Genomic DNA, 13823 nt, shown 5'->3' with positions numbered 1-13823 from the left:
AGATAAAGCATAGCAATTCGACACATACAACAACACAGAGTTACACATGGAATAAACAAAACATACAGTCAATAATACAGTACAACAAAAGTCTATATACAGTGAGTGCAAATGAGGTAAGAAGGGAGTTAAGGCAATAAATATGCCATGGTGAAGAAGTAATTACAATATAGCAATTAAACACTGGAATGGTAGATGTGCAGAAGATGAATGTGCAAGTAGAGATACTGGGGTGCAAAGGAGCAAAATAAATAAATACATGCAGTATGGGAATGAGGTAGATAGATGGGCTGTTTACAGATGGGCTATGTACAGGTGCAGTGATCTGTGAGCTGCTCTGACAGCTGGTGCTTAAAGCTAGTGAGGGAGATATGAGTCTGACAGCGATTTTTGCAGTTCGTTCCAGTCATTGGCAGCAGAGAACTGGAAGGAAAGGTGACCAAAGTAGGAATTGGCTTTGGGGGTGACCAGTGAGATATACCTGCTGGAGCACGTGCTACGAGTGGGTGCTGCTTTGTTGACCAGTGAGCTGAGGTAAGGCGGGGCTTTACCTAGCAGAGACTTGTAGATAACCTGTAGCCAGTGGGTTTGGCGACAAGTATGAAGCGAGGGCCAACCAACGAGAGCATACAGGTCGCAGTGGTGGGTAGTGTATGGGGCTTTGGTGACAAAATGGATGGCACTGTGATATACATCATCCAATTTGTTGAGTAGAGTATTGGAGGCTATTTTATAGATGACATCGCCAAAGTCAAGGATCGGTAGGATGGTCAGTTTTACGAGGGTATGTTTGGCAGCATGAGTGAAGAATGCTTTTTGCGCTATAGGAAGCCGATTCTAGACTTAGTTTTGGATTGGAGATGCTTAATGTGAGTCTGGAAGAAGAGTTTACAGTCTAACCAGACACCTAGGTATTTGTAGTTGTCCACCTATTCTAAGTCAGAGCCGTCCAGAGTAGTGATGCTGGACGGATGGGCAGGTGCGGGCAGCGATCGATTTAATAGCATGCATTTAGTTTTACTTGCATTTAAGAGCAGTTGGAGGCCACGGAAGGAAAGCTGTATGGCATTGAAGCTCGTCTGAAGGTTAGTTAACCTCTTACATCTAGATGTGCCGCTAGCGGAACGCCTCGCAAATATCCAATGATGGGGCGTGGCGCGAATTACAAACTCCACAAAAATCCCAAAACTTCAATTTTTCAAACATATAACTATTTTACACCATTTTAAAGACAAGACTCTCCTTTATCTAACCACATTGTCCGATTTCAAAAAGGCTTTACAACGAAAGCAAAACATTAGATTATGTCAGGAGAGTACCCAGCCAGAAATAATCACACACCCATTTTTCAAGCTAGCATATAATGTCACAAAAACCAAATCCACAGCTAAATGCAGCACTAACCTTTGATGATCTTCATCAGATGACACTCCTAGGACATTGTTATACAATACATGCATGTTTTGTTCAATCAAGTTCATATTTATATCAAAAACCAGCTTTTTACATTAGCATGTGATGTTCAGAACTAGCATACCCATCGAACACTTCCGGTGAATTTACTAAATTACTCACGATAAACGTTCACAAAAAACATAACAATTATTTTAAGAATTATAGATACAGAACTCCTTTATGCAATCACGGTGTCCGATTTTAAAATAGCTTTTCGGTGAAAGCACATTTTGCAATATTCTGAGTAGATAGCCCGGCCATCATGGCTAGCTATTTTGACACCCACCAAGTTTGGCACTCACCAAACTCAGATTTACTATAAGAAAAATTGGATTACCTTTGCTGTTCTTCATCAGAATGCACTCCCAGGACTTCTACTTCAACACCCAATGTTGTTTTGGTTCCAAATAATCCATAGTTATATCCAAATTGCTGCGTTTTGTTCTTGCGTTCAAGACACTATCCTAAGGGTGACGCGCCGGCGCATATCGTGACAAAAAAATTCAAAATGTTCCATTACCGTACTTCGAAGCATGTCAAACGCTGTTTAAAATCAATTTTTATGCGATTTTTATTTTATTTTTTCTCGTAAAATAGCCATAATATTCCGACCGGGAGACCTTGTTTTCGTTCAAACACTGAAAGTTGAAAATGGAGTCTTCACATGCACGCGCGGACCCGTGTCATTGTTCTTAGATCGACCACTTTCTAAATGCCCTACTGTTTTTCGCCCAGGGACTGCAGAGTCATCATTCCCCATTCTGGTGCCTTCTGAGAGCCTATGGGAGCCTTAGAAAGTGTCACGTTACAGCAGAGATCCTCTATGTTCCATAAAGAGGCTATAGAAGGACAAGAAATGGTCAGAGGGCACTTCCTGTATGGAATCTTCTCAGGTTTTGGCCTGCCATATGAGTTCTGTTATACTCACAGACACCATTCAAACAGTTTTAGAAACTTTAGGGTGTTTTTTATCCACATCTACTAATTATATGCATATTCTAGTTTCTGGGCAGGAGTAATAACCAGATTAAATCGGGTACGTTTTTTATCCGGCCGTAAAAATACTGCCCCTTATCCTAAACAGGTTAACACAGTGTCCAAAGAGGGGCCAGAAGTATACAGAATGGTGTCGTCTGCGTAGAGGTGGATCAGAGAATCACCAGCAGCAAGAGCGACATCATTGATGTATACAGAGAAGAGAGTCGTTCTGAGAATTGAACCCTGTGGTACCCCCATAGAGACTGCCAGAGGTCCAGACAACAGGCCCTCCGATTTGACACACTGAACTCTCTCTGAGAAGTAGTTGGGGAACCAGGCGAGGCAGTCATTTGAGAAACCAAGGCTGTTGAGTCTGCCGATAAGAATACGATGATTGACAGAGTCGAAAGCCTTGGCCAGGTCGATGAAGACGGCTGCACAGTACTGTCTTTTATCGATGGCGGTTATGATATCGTTTAGGACCTTGAGCGTGGCTGAGGTGCACCCGTGACCAGCTCAGAAACTGGATTGCATATCAGAGAAGGTACGGTGGGATTTGAAATGGTCAGTGATCTGTTTAACTTGGCTTTCGAAGACCTTAGAAAGACAGGGTAGGATAGATATAGGTCGCGGGGGATGACCGCGGCAGCTTTCCAATCTTTAGGGATCTCGGACAATACAAAAGAAAGGTTGAACAGGCTAGTAATAGGGGTTGCAACAATTTCGAAAGATAATTTTAGAAAGAGAGGGTCCAGATTGTCTAGGCCGGCTGATTTGTAGGGGTCCAGATTTTGCAGCTCTTTCAGACATCAGCTATCTGGATTTGGGTGAAGGAGAAATGGTGGGGGCTTGGGCGGATTGCTGTGGAGGGTGCCGGGCAGTTGACCGGGATAGGGGTAGCTAGGTGGAAAGCATGGCCAGCCGTAGAGAAATGCTTATTGAAATTCTCAATTATAGTGGATTTATCAGTGGTAACAGTGTTTCCTAGCCTCAGAGCAGTGGGCAGCTGGGAGGAGGTGCTCTAATTCTCCATGGACTTTAATGCTAGCCTTAGCTTTCCTAACTGCCTGTGTATATTTGTTCCTAACTTCCCTGAAAAGTTGCATATCACGGGGGCTATTCGGTGCTAATGCAGAACGCCATAGGACGTTTTTGTGCTGGTCAAGGGCAGACAGGTCTGGAGTGAACCAAGGACTATATCTCTTCCTAGTTCAAAATGTTTTGAATGGAGCATGCTTATTTAAGACGGTGAGGAAGGCACTATTAAAGAATAACCACGCGTCCTCTACTGACGGGATGAGGTCAATGTCATTCCAGGATACCTCGGCCAGGTCGATTAGAAAGGCCTGCTCGCAGAAGTGTTTTAGGGAGCGTTTGACAGTGATGAGGGTTGGTCATTTGATCGCAGACCCATTACGGATGCAGGCAATGAGGCAGTGATCGCTGAGATCTGAGATACAGCAGAGGTGTATTTGGAGGGCGAGTTAGTTTGGATGATATCTATGAGGGTGCCCGTGTTTACGGATTTGGGGTTGTACCTGGTAGGTTCATTGATAATTTGTGTGAGATTGAGTGCATCAAGCATAGATTGTAGGATGGCCGGGGTGTTAAGCATGTCCCAGTTTAGGTCACCTAGTAGCATGAGCTCAGAAGATAGATGGGGGGCAATCAATTCACATATGGTGTCAAGGGCACAGCTGGGGGCAGAGGGTGGTCTATAGCAAGCGGCAACGGTGAGAGACTTGTTTCTGGAAAGGTGAATTTTTAGAAGTAGAAGTTCGAATAATTTTGGTACAGACCTGGATAGTAAGACAGAACTCTGCAGGCTATCTTTGCAGTAGATTGCAACACCGCCCCCTTTGGCAGTTCTATCTTGGCAGAAAATGTTATAGTTAGGGATGGAGATTTCAGAGTTTTTGGTGGTTTTCCTATTGGCAATGGATACTGTCCAATTGCAGTATAACATTTTCAGACTGGCAATGTATCATATGTGTAATGGACACTGACCTTTAGCAATATATTACAATTTACCAACACAAATTGGACATTGCTGTGATGCCCAATTGTTGGGCTTGTTGAACTCAGAGCTACAGAGCTACAGTGAGGGAAAAAAGTATTTGATCCCCTGCTGATTTTGTACGTTTGCCCACTGACAAAGATATGATCAGTCTATAATTTTAATGGTAGGTTTATTTGAACAATGAAAGACAGAATAACAACAAAAAAATCCAGAAAAACGCATGTCAAAAATGTTATAAAATGATTTGCATTTTAATGAGGGAAATAAGTATTTGACCCCCTCTCAATCAGAATGATTTCTGGCTCCCAAGTGTCTTTTATACAGGTAATGAGCTGAGATTAGGAGCACACTCTTAAAGGGAGTGCTCCTAACCGCAGCTTGTTACCTGTATAAAAGACACCTGTCCACAGAAGCAATCAATCAATCAGATTCCAAACTCTCCACCATGGCCAAGACCAAAGAGCTCTCCAAGGATGTTAGGGACAAGATTGTAGACCTACACAAGGCTGGAATGGGCTACAAGACCATCGCCAAGCAGCTTGGTGAGAAGGTAACAACAGTTGGTGCAATTATTCGCAAATGGAAGAAACACAAAAGAACTGTTAGTCTCACTCGGCCTGGGGCTCCATGCAAGATCTCACCTCGTGGAGTTGCAATCATGAGAACGGTGAGGAATCAGCCCAGAACTACACGGGAGGATCTTGTCAATGATCTCAAGGCAGCTGGGACCATAGTCACCAAGAAAACAATTGGTAACACACTATGCCGTGAAGGAGCTTCCGCAAGGTCCCCCTGCTCAAGAAAGCACATATATATGCCCGTCTGAAGTTTGCCAATGAACATCTGAATGATTCAGAGGACAACTGGTGAAAGTGTTGTGGTCAGATGAGACCAAAATGTAGCTCTTTGGCATCAACTCAACTCGCCGTGTTTGGAGGAGGAGGAATGCTGCCTATGACCCCAAGAATACCATCTCCACCGTCAAACATGGAGGTGGAAACATTATGCTTTGGGTTTTTTTTTCTGCTAATGGGACAAGACAACTTCACCACATCAAATGGACGATGGACGGGGCCATGTACTGTCAAATCTTGGGTGAGAACCTCCTTCCCTCAGCCAGGGCATTGAAAATGGGTCGTGGATGGGAATTCCAGCATGACAATGACCCAAAACACACGACATAGGCAACAAAGGAGTGGCTCAAGAAGAAGCACATTAAGGTCTTGGAGTGACCTAGCCAGTCTCCAGACCTTAATCCCATAGAAAATCTGTGGAAGGAGCTGAAGGTTCGAGTTGCCAAACGTCAGCCTCGAAACCTTAATGACTTGGAGAAGATCTGCAAAGAGGAGTGGGACAAAATCCCTCCTGAGATGTGTGCAAACCTGGTGGCCAACTACAAGAAACATCTGACCTCTGATTGCCAACAAGGGTTTTGCCACCAAGTTCTAAGTCATGTTTTGCAGAGTTGTCAAATACTTATTTCCCTCATTAAAATGCAAATCATTTTACAACATTTTTTACATGTGTTTTTCTGGATTTTTTTGTTGTTATTCTGTCTCTCATTGTTCAAATAAACCTACCATTAAAATTATAGACTGATCATTTATTTGTCAGTGGGCAAATGTACAAAATCAGCAGGGGATCAAATACTTTTTTCCCTCACTGTAGTTGTTTCTCTCCCTCGCTCGTTGGTGTTGATTTCAGCCTGTCAATTTGGTGATGGTAAATCACTGCTTAAATATTTTGGAAATGGACAGTGTCCATTAGACACATGATTTCATACGGCAAATGTTGGCACTAGCAATATATCGTATGTTCAATGGGCATTTACCATCACAACTTGGACATGCAGTTAAAGGGCTTAAACCACTGAAGTCCACTACTTGGGCATGATACAGTACACACACAGTTTATCTGTGCTGTCCTTAGACTGTGTATGATGATTCTGAGCAATGACACATGCACTACCCAATTAGAAACGTATTTTATTGGAAATGTACAAAATGTCGATTAGCTATATATAGTATGAGCCAAACAGACATGGTGTTTCCTGTGCTTCACTCTTAGGTGTTAATTTTAGCTTGCCTGATTCATGATGGTAAATCCCTATGTAAGTATATTGGCAATGGACACCGCCAATTGCAGTATAACATGTTGTCTGGCTCGTTGAACTTGGGATGGCCTATCAGTGATAGTGGTTTCTCTCCCTTGCTCATTGGTGTTGATTTCAGCCAGTCAATTTGGTGACCGTAAATCACTGCCTAAATATATTGGAAATGGACAGTGTCCATTAGACATATGATATATTGTCAGTACCACCATTTGCAGTATGAAATTGACTTGATGGCTGTCCAATTGCAATATGGTACAATGGCATTGGCCATATGATATATTGCAAGTTCATACTTCCCTTTTAGGATATGAAGGGGACCACATACTCTCATAAAGGAATAGAGGTGGCCCTGAACGCGTGGCAAAAGGAATTTTACAAATCGCATGCATGGAAGCGGAGTTGGAGCATAACCTGTAAAACAATGTTATCCTATGTGAGAAACTTGGGTGTGTCAAACTAAATGAACTGCTGCAGGCAGCTAGAATAGCTCTGAGGCTGGTCCACCCCACCCTCCCCCAATGACCCCCATTCAAAAATGTCTCTGTGACCCAGATGCCACAATTTGTCAAAAGCATGTTGAAATCACTACTAGTAGTTAGGTTTCATTCCAGGCACACTTGTTTGCACGGTCGCTGCGGTCAGACCGAGCAAGCTATGGTCAAGTGGGGCACCTCGTTGAATTCGGAATGGCCTAGAGACTATAGTGATGCCATTTGTTTGCCGTTCACTGTTGATTTCAGCCTGTCCATTTGGTGATGGCAAATCCCTGCTTATATACAGTGCATTTGGAGGGTATTCAGACCCTTTAACATTTTCCAAAATGTTTTACGTTACAGCCTTATTCTAAAATTGATTAAATCTTGTTATCCCCTCATCAATCTACACACAATACCCCATAATGACAAAACAAAAGCAGGTTTTAGAAAATTTTGGAAATTTCTTTAAAAAGAAAAATGTAAATATCACATTCACATAAGTATTCAGACCCTTTACTCAGAACTTTGTTGAAGCACCTTTGGCAGCGATTACAGCATTGAGTCTTCTTGGGTCTGACGCTACAAGCTTGGCACACGTGTATTTGGGGAGTTTCTCCCATTCTTCTCTGCAGATCTTCTCAAGCACTGTCAGGTTGGATGGGGAACGTTGCTGCACAGCTATTTTCAGGTCTCTCCAGTGTCATGACTGTCCTGTGAGGATCAGAATTAGTTCAGATCAGACTGATGGGATTGTGACAGTAACCAGGCCTCTCTCTCTCCCACAGAGGGGAGAGGGGGAGCTGCTGGATGGTTGACCGTTCACACTCTGTCGTAAATTAAGCAGGAGAGAACTCTCTCTTTACCCTTTAGTATCAACTAAAGGAATGTCCCTTTGTCTCCAGTGACTTTTGCCCATCCAAAACTCTAACGTCCAAAAAGTGAATAATGGAACAATATTTCTGACAAATGTTTTTTTCTTTCACCTTTAATTAACCAGGTAGGCCAGTTGAGAACAAGTTCTCATTTACAACTGCGACCTGATGGGGAATGGTCAGTGGGGAGATGCAGAAAACTAATGTAATATTGGTTTTCATTTTGTGATATATTAAAAACTGTAACTTGGAAAGGATACCCCCTTTATTTGTCAAGTTTCCATCCAATACGTTGTGTATATATTATGAAAATAGATGAAGGTATTTTTGCTAAGATATGTATGTGATTTTAGTTTTCTGATGAGATAATAGTTTTTGATATCCTTTGCACATTAAGTAGCCACAAACCTGAGTGAGGTCAGCGAGCTTGTCAGCACAACGGAACATCCCTTTTGACCAGGAGTGCATAAAAGTTTGGAAGAGAAATCAACCTTTAGACCAGCAAACATGAAGCGGAGAGCTACACGTTTGAAATGGTTGAAACTTTCATCCTCAACATGAGGTGAAGAAAATGAACTCACCTACCAGACCAGGACACCGCCAGTCTGCAGCTGCACGTGTAAAGTGATTTGGAACTTTGAATATCTACCCGAGGTGGAGAGAGGAGAAGCTCATCTCAGACAATCACTGAGGAATGAACATCCATGGAGACCAGATAACTAAGAAGGACATTGTGGACCTCTTGTGGACAATCAGAGCCTTACATCCACAGGAGACCCCACCAAAACCCTTTCCAAGAAGGTTTGGTTCCGAAAGAGATGAGATAAATGACGAATGAAGGCATTTCACACGTAAATGATTTCTTACTCCAAATGGGAGAATAGTTATACAATGTGTCCACAATAAGTGTCCCTTTTTCTCTCTCTCTCTCTTTTCCCCACCCCTCTTCATTCGTTGTGTATAAACCGCCATATTTTGTCAGTCCACTAGGGACCTTTGTCTCATGTAAGTGTGTCTGTGTATTCTGTGTTATTATTTAGTTAGCTAGTAAATAAATAATTAAACCAATTTTTGTAGTATTGAATAATGAGCAAGACTGGTTAGATCCAAGGTTACGACTAGTCAGAATGATGATGATTTGAGATGACTGTTTATCGATGAAATAGGCAAAGACTTATAGAGTTTAATTGATAACTCTCTAAACAACTTCTTCCGTGGTGCCCCAAATCCTAATGACTTAATTGTTACATGATTAATTTAATCAGGTAACAATTAAACATAGTTAATGGATTAAATAAATAACAGTCATCAGATTAATGAAAGTAAAGTCACGACACCAGAGATGTTCGATCGGGTTCAAGTCTGGGCTCTGGCTGGGCCTTCAAGGACATTCTGAGACTTGTCTTGAAGCCACTGCTCCATTGTCTTGGCTGTGTGCTTAGGGTCGATGTCCTGTTAGAAGGTGAACCTTCGCCCCCAGGCTGAGGTCCTGAGTGCTCTGGAGCAGGTTTTCATCAAGGATCTCTCTGTACTTTGCTCCAGTCATCTTTCCCTCTATCCTGAATAGTCTCCCAGTCCCTGCCACTGAAAAACATCCCCACAGCATGATGCTGCCACCACCATGCTTCACCGTAGGGATGGTGCCAGGTTTCCTCCAGACGTGATGCTTCACATTCAGGCCAAAGCATTCAATCTTGGTTTCATCAGACCAGAGGATCTTGTTTCTCATGGTCTGAGAGTCCTTTAGGTGCCTTTTGGCAAACTCCAAGCGGGCTGCCTTTTACTGAGGAGTGGCTTCCGTCTGGCCACTCTACCATAAAGGCCTCATTGGTGGAGTGCTGCAGAGATGGTTGTCCATCTGAAAGGTTCTCCCATCCCCAAAGAGGAACTCTGGAGCTCAGTCAGAGTGACCATCGGGTTCTTGGTCTAAGGCCCTCTCCCCCGTTTGTTCAGTTTGCCGGGCAGACAGTTCTATGAAGAGTCTTGGTGGTTCCATACTTCTTTCATTTAAGAATGACGGAGGCCACTGTGTTCTTGGGGACCTTCAATGCTGCAGACGTTTTTTGGTACCCTTCCCCAGATCTGTGCCTCGACATAATCCTGTCTCGGAGCTCTACGGACAATTCCTTTTACCTCATTGCTTGGTTTTTGCTCTGAAATGCACTGTCAACTGTGGGACCCTATGTTGACAGGGGTGTGCCTTTCCAAATTATGTCCAAACAATAGAATTTACCACAGGTGCTCCAATCAAGTTGTAGCAACATCTCAAGGATGATCAATGGAAAGGACGCACCTGCACTCAATTTTGAGTCTCATATTAAAGGGTCGGAATACTTATGTAAATAAAATATTTCTGTTTTATAAAGTAGCAAAAATGTCAACAACAAAAAAGTATCTTTCATCATGGGGTATTGTGTATGGATAGACAAGGATGTGTATTTATTTAATACATTTTAGAATTAGGCTGTAATGTAACAAAATGTGAAAAAGTCAAGGGGTCTGAATACTTTCCGAATGCACTGTAAATGACAGTGAAAAGAAGAAAGCTTGTACAGAATACAAATATTCCAAAACATGCATCCTGTTTTCAATAAGGCACTAAAGCAATACTGCAAAACACGTGGCAAAGAATACAAAGCCTTACGTTTGGGGCCAATCCAACACAACATATCACCGAGTACCACTCGTCAAATTTTCAAGCATGGTGGTGGCTGCATCATGTTATAGGTATGCTTGTAGGATAAACATAAACATAATTATAGCTAAGCTCAGGCAAAATCCTAGAGGAAAACCTGGTTCAGTCTGCTTTCCAACAGACACTGGGGGACAAATTCACCTTTCAGCGGGAGAATAACCTAAGACACAAGGCCAAATATACACTGGAGTTGCTTACCAGGACGACATTGAATATTCCTGAGTGGCCTAGTTACAGTTTTGACTTAAAGGAAAAATCCACCCAAGACCACTCATTCTTATAGTTTTTTGTGAACAAATGTTGGATTTTGCCATTATAAGGTTGGTAGAAATTGTGGAAATATTTTGCATCTAATGTAGACTTCAAATACACATTTTTTTTCTTTATTTAACTAAGAACACATTCTTGTTCTCAATGACCGCCTAGGAACAGTGGGTTAACTGCCTTGTTCAGGGGCAGAACGACAGAACTCAACCTTATCAGCTCGGGGATTCGATCTTGCAACCGTTCAGTTACTAGTCCAATGCTCTAACCACTAGGCTACCTGCCGTCCCAATGCTCTCTTTCTGGGCTGGCTGGCTAGCAAATGTAGCTACACACAATAATACTGAAGATAATATCAGCATGTGAAGTAGCTAGTTAGCCTAAAACTGCACAACTAATTTAGGAGTCTACAATCTCACGAAGTTCAACCTGCAGATTGATGTGGCTAAGAGAGGAAAGAATCTGACATTTGCAACGGCGGATATACTTTTGAGGAGATGGGGAAACCCCATTGAAATCGTATTAACACCCATTGTGTATGTTGTCGACGTGCCACGCGGTGCATTCTGGGCAATTTTGGGACAGGGACAAGGCGAGCTCTCCTCCTAAGAGTGAATGAGAGTCAGTTGGGCGCTAGCTCAAAGTCTCAACAGTCGCATAAATTTCATCAACAAGAAGTACAACATTACAAATGTTTTCCGAGATGTGCAATAAGTGACTTGATATCTGTAATATTGTATAGATTTGGAATCATTTACATTACATTTACATTTAAGTCATTTAGCAGACGCTCTTATCCAGAGCGACTTACAAATTGGTAATGATATGATATCCAGTGGAACAACCACTTTACAATAGTGCATCTAAATCTTTTAAGGGGGGGGGGGGGGGTTAGAAGGATTACTTTATCCTATCCCAGGTATTCCTTAAAGAGGTGGGGTTTCAGGTGTCTCCGGAAGGTGGTGATTGACTCCGCTGTCCTGGCGTCGTGAGGGAGCTTGTTCCACCATTGGGGTGCCAGAGCAGCGAACAGTTTTGACTGGGCTGAGCGGGAACTGTGCTTCCTTAGAGGTAGGGAGGCGAGCAGGCCAGATGAGGATGAACGCAGTGCCCTTGTTTGGGTGTAGAGCCTGATCAGAGCCTGAAGGTACGGAGGTGCCGTTCCCCTCACAGCTCCGTAGGCAAGCACCATGGTCTTGTAGCAGATGCGAGCTTCAACTGGAAGCCAGTGGAGAGAGCGGAGGAGCGGGGTGACGTGAGAGAACTTGGGAAGGTTGAACGCCAGACGGGCTGCGGCGTTCTGGATGAGTTGTAGGGGCTTAATGGCACAGGCAGGGAGCCCAGCCAACAGCGAGTTGCAGTAATCCAGACGGGAGATGACAAGTGCCAGGATTAGGACCTGCGCCGCTTCCTGTGTGAGGCAGGGTCGTGCTCTGCGAATGTTGTAGAGCATGAACCTACAGGATCGGGTCACCGCCTTGATGTTAGTGGAGAACGACAGGGTGTTGTCCAGGGTCACGCCAAGGTTCTTAGCACTCTGGGAGGAGGACACAAGGGAGTTGTCAACCGTGATGGCGAGATCATGGAACGGGCAGTCCTTCCCCGGGAGGAAGAGCTGCTCCGTCTTGCCGAGGTTCAGCTTGAGGTGGTGATCCGTCATCCACACTGATATGTCTGCCAGACATGCAGAGATGCAATTCGCCACCTGGTTATCAGAAGAGGGAAAGGAGAAGATTAATTGTGTGCCGTCTGCATAGAAATGATAGGAGAGACCATGTGAGGATATGACAGAGCCAAGTGACTTGGTGTATAGCGAGAATAGGAGAGGGCCTAGAACAGAGCCCTGGGGGACACCAGTGGTGAGAGCACGTGGTGCGGAGACAGATTCTCGCCACGCCACCTGGTAGGAGCGACCTGTCAGGTAGGACGCAATCCAAGCGTGGGCCGCGCCGGAGATGCCCAACTCTGAGAGGGTGGAGAGGAGGATCTGATGGTTCACAGTATCAAAGGCAGCAGATAGGTCTAGAAGGATGAGAGCAGAGGAGAGAGAGTTAGCTTTAGCAGTGCGGAGAGCCTCCGTGACACAGAGAAGAGCAGTCTCAGTTGGATGACCAGTCTTGGAACCTGACTGATTTGGATCAAGAAGGTCATTCTGAGAGAGATAGCAGGAGAGCTGGCCAAGGACGGCACGTTCAAGAGTTTTGGAGAGAAAAGAAAGAAGGGATACTGGTCTGTAGTTGTTGACATCGGAGGGATCGAGTGTAGGTTTTTTCAGAAGGGGTGCAACTCTTGCTCTCTTGAAGACGGAAGGGACGTAGCCAGCGGTCAAGGATGAGTTGATGAGCGAGGTGAGGTAAGGGAGAAGGTCTCCGGAAATGGTCTGGAGAAGAGAGGAGGGGATAGGGTCAAGTGGGCAGGTTGTTGGGCGGCCGGCCGTCACAAGACGTGAGATTTCATCTGGAGAGAGAGGGGAGAAAGAGGTCAAAGCACAGGGTAGGGCAGTGTGAGCAGGACCAGCAGTGTCGTTTGACTTAGCAAACGAGGATCGGATGTCGTCAACCTTCTTTTCAAAATGGTTGACGAAGTCATCCACAGAGAGGGAGGAGGGGGGGGAGGGGGAGGAGGATTCAGGAGGGAGGAGAAGGTGGCAAAGAGCTTCCTAGGGTTAGAGGCAGATGCTTGGAATTTAGAGTGGTAGAAAGTGGCTTAGCAGCAGAGACAGAAGAGGAAAATGTAGAGAGGAGGGAGTGAAAGGATGCCAGGTCCGCAGGGAGGCGAGTTTTCCTCCATTTCCGCTCGGCTGCCCGGAGCCCTGTTCTGTGTGCTCGCAGTGAGTCGTCGAGCCACGGAGCAGGAGGGGAGGACCGAGCCGGCCTGGAGGATAGGGGACAGAGAAAATTAAAGGATGCAGAAAGGGAGGAGAGGAGGCAGAATCAGGAGATAGGTTGGA

Source organism: Salmo salar, chromosome 18, assembly GCF_965601325.2.
Source record: "Salmo salar chromosome 18, fSalSal1, whole genome shotgun sequence".
NCBI classification, from domain to species: domain Eukaryota; kingdom Metazoa; phylum Chordata; class Actinopteri; order Salmoniformes; family Salmonidae; genus Salmo; species Salmo salar.
The sequence above is the reverse complement of the archived record's forward strand: the minus strand, read 5'-3'. Positions refer to the sequence as shown.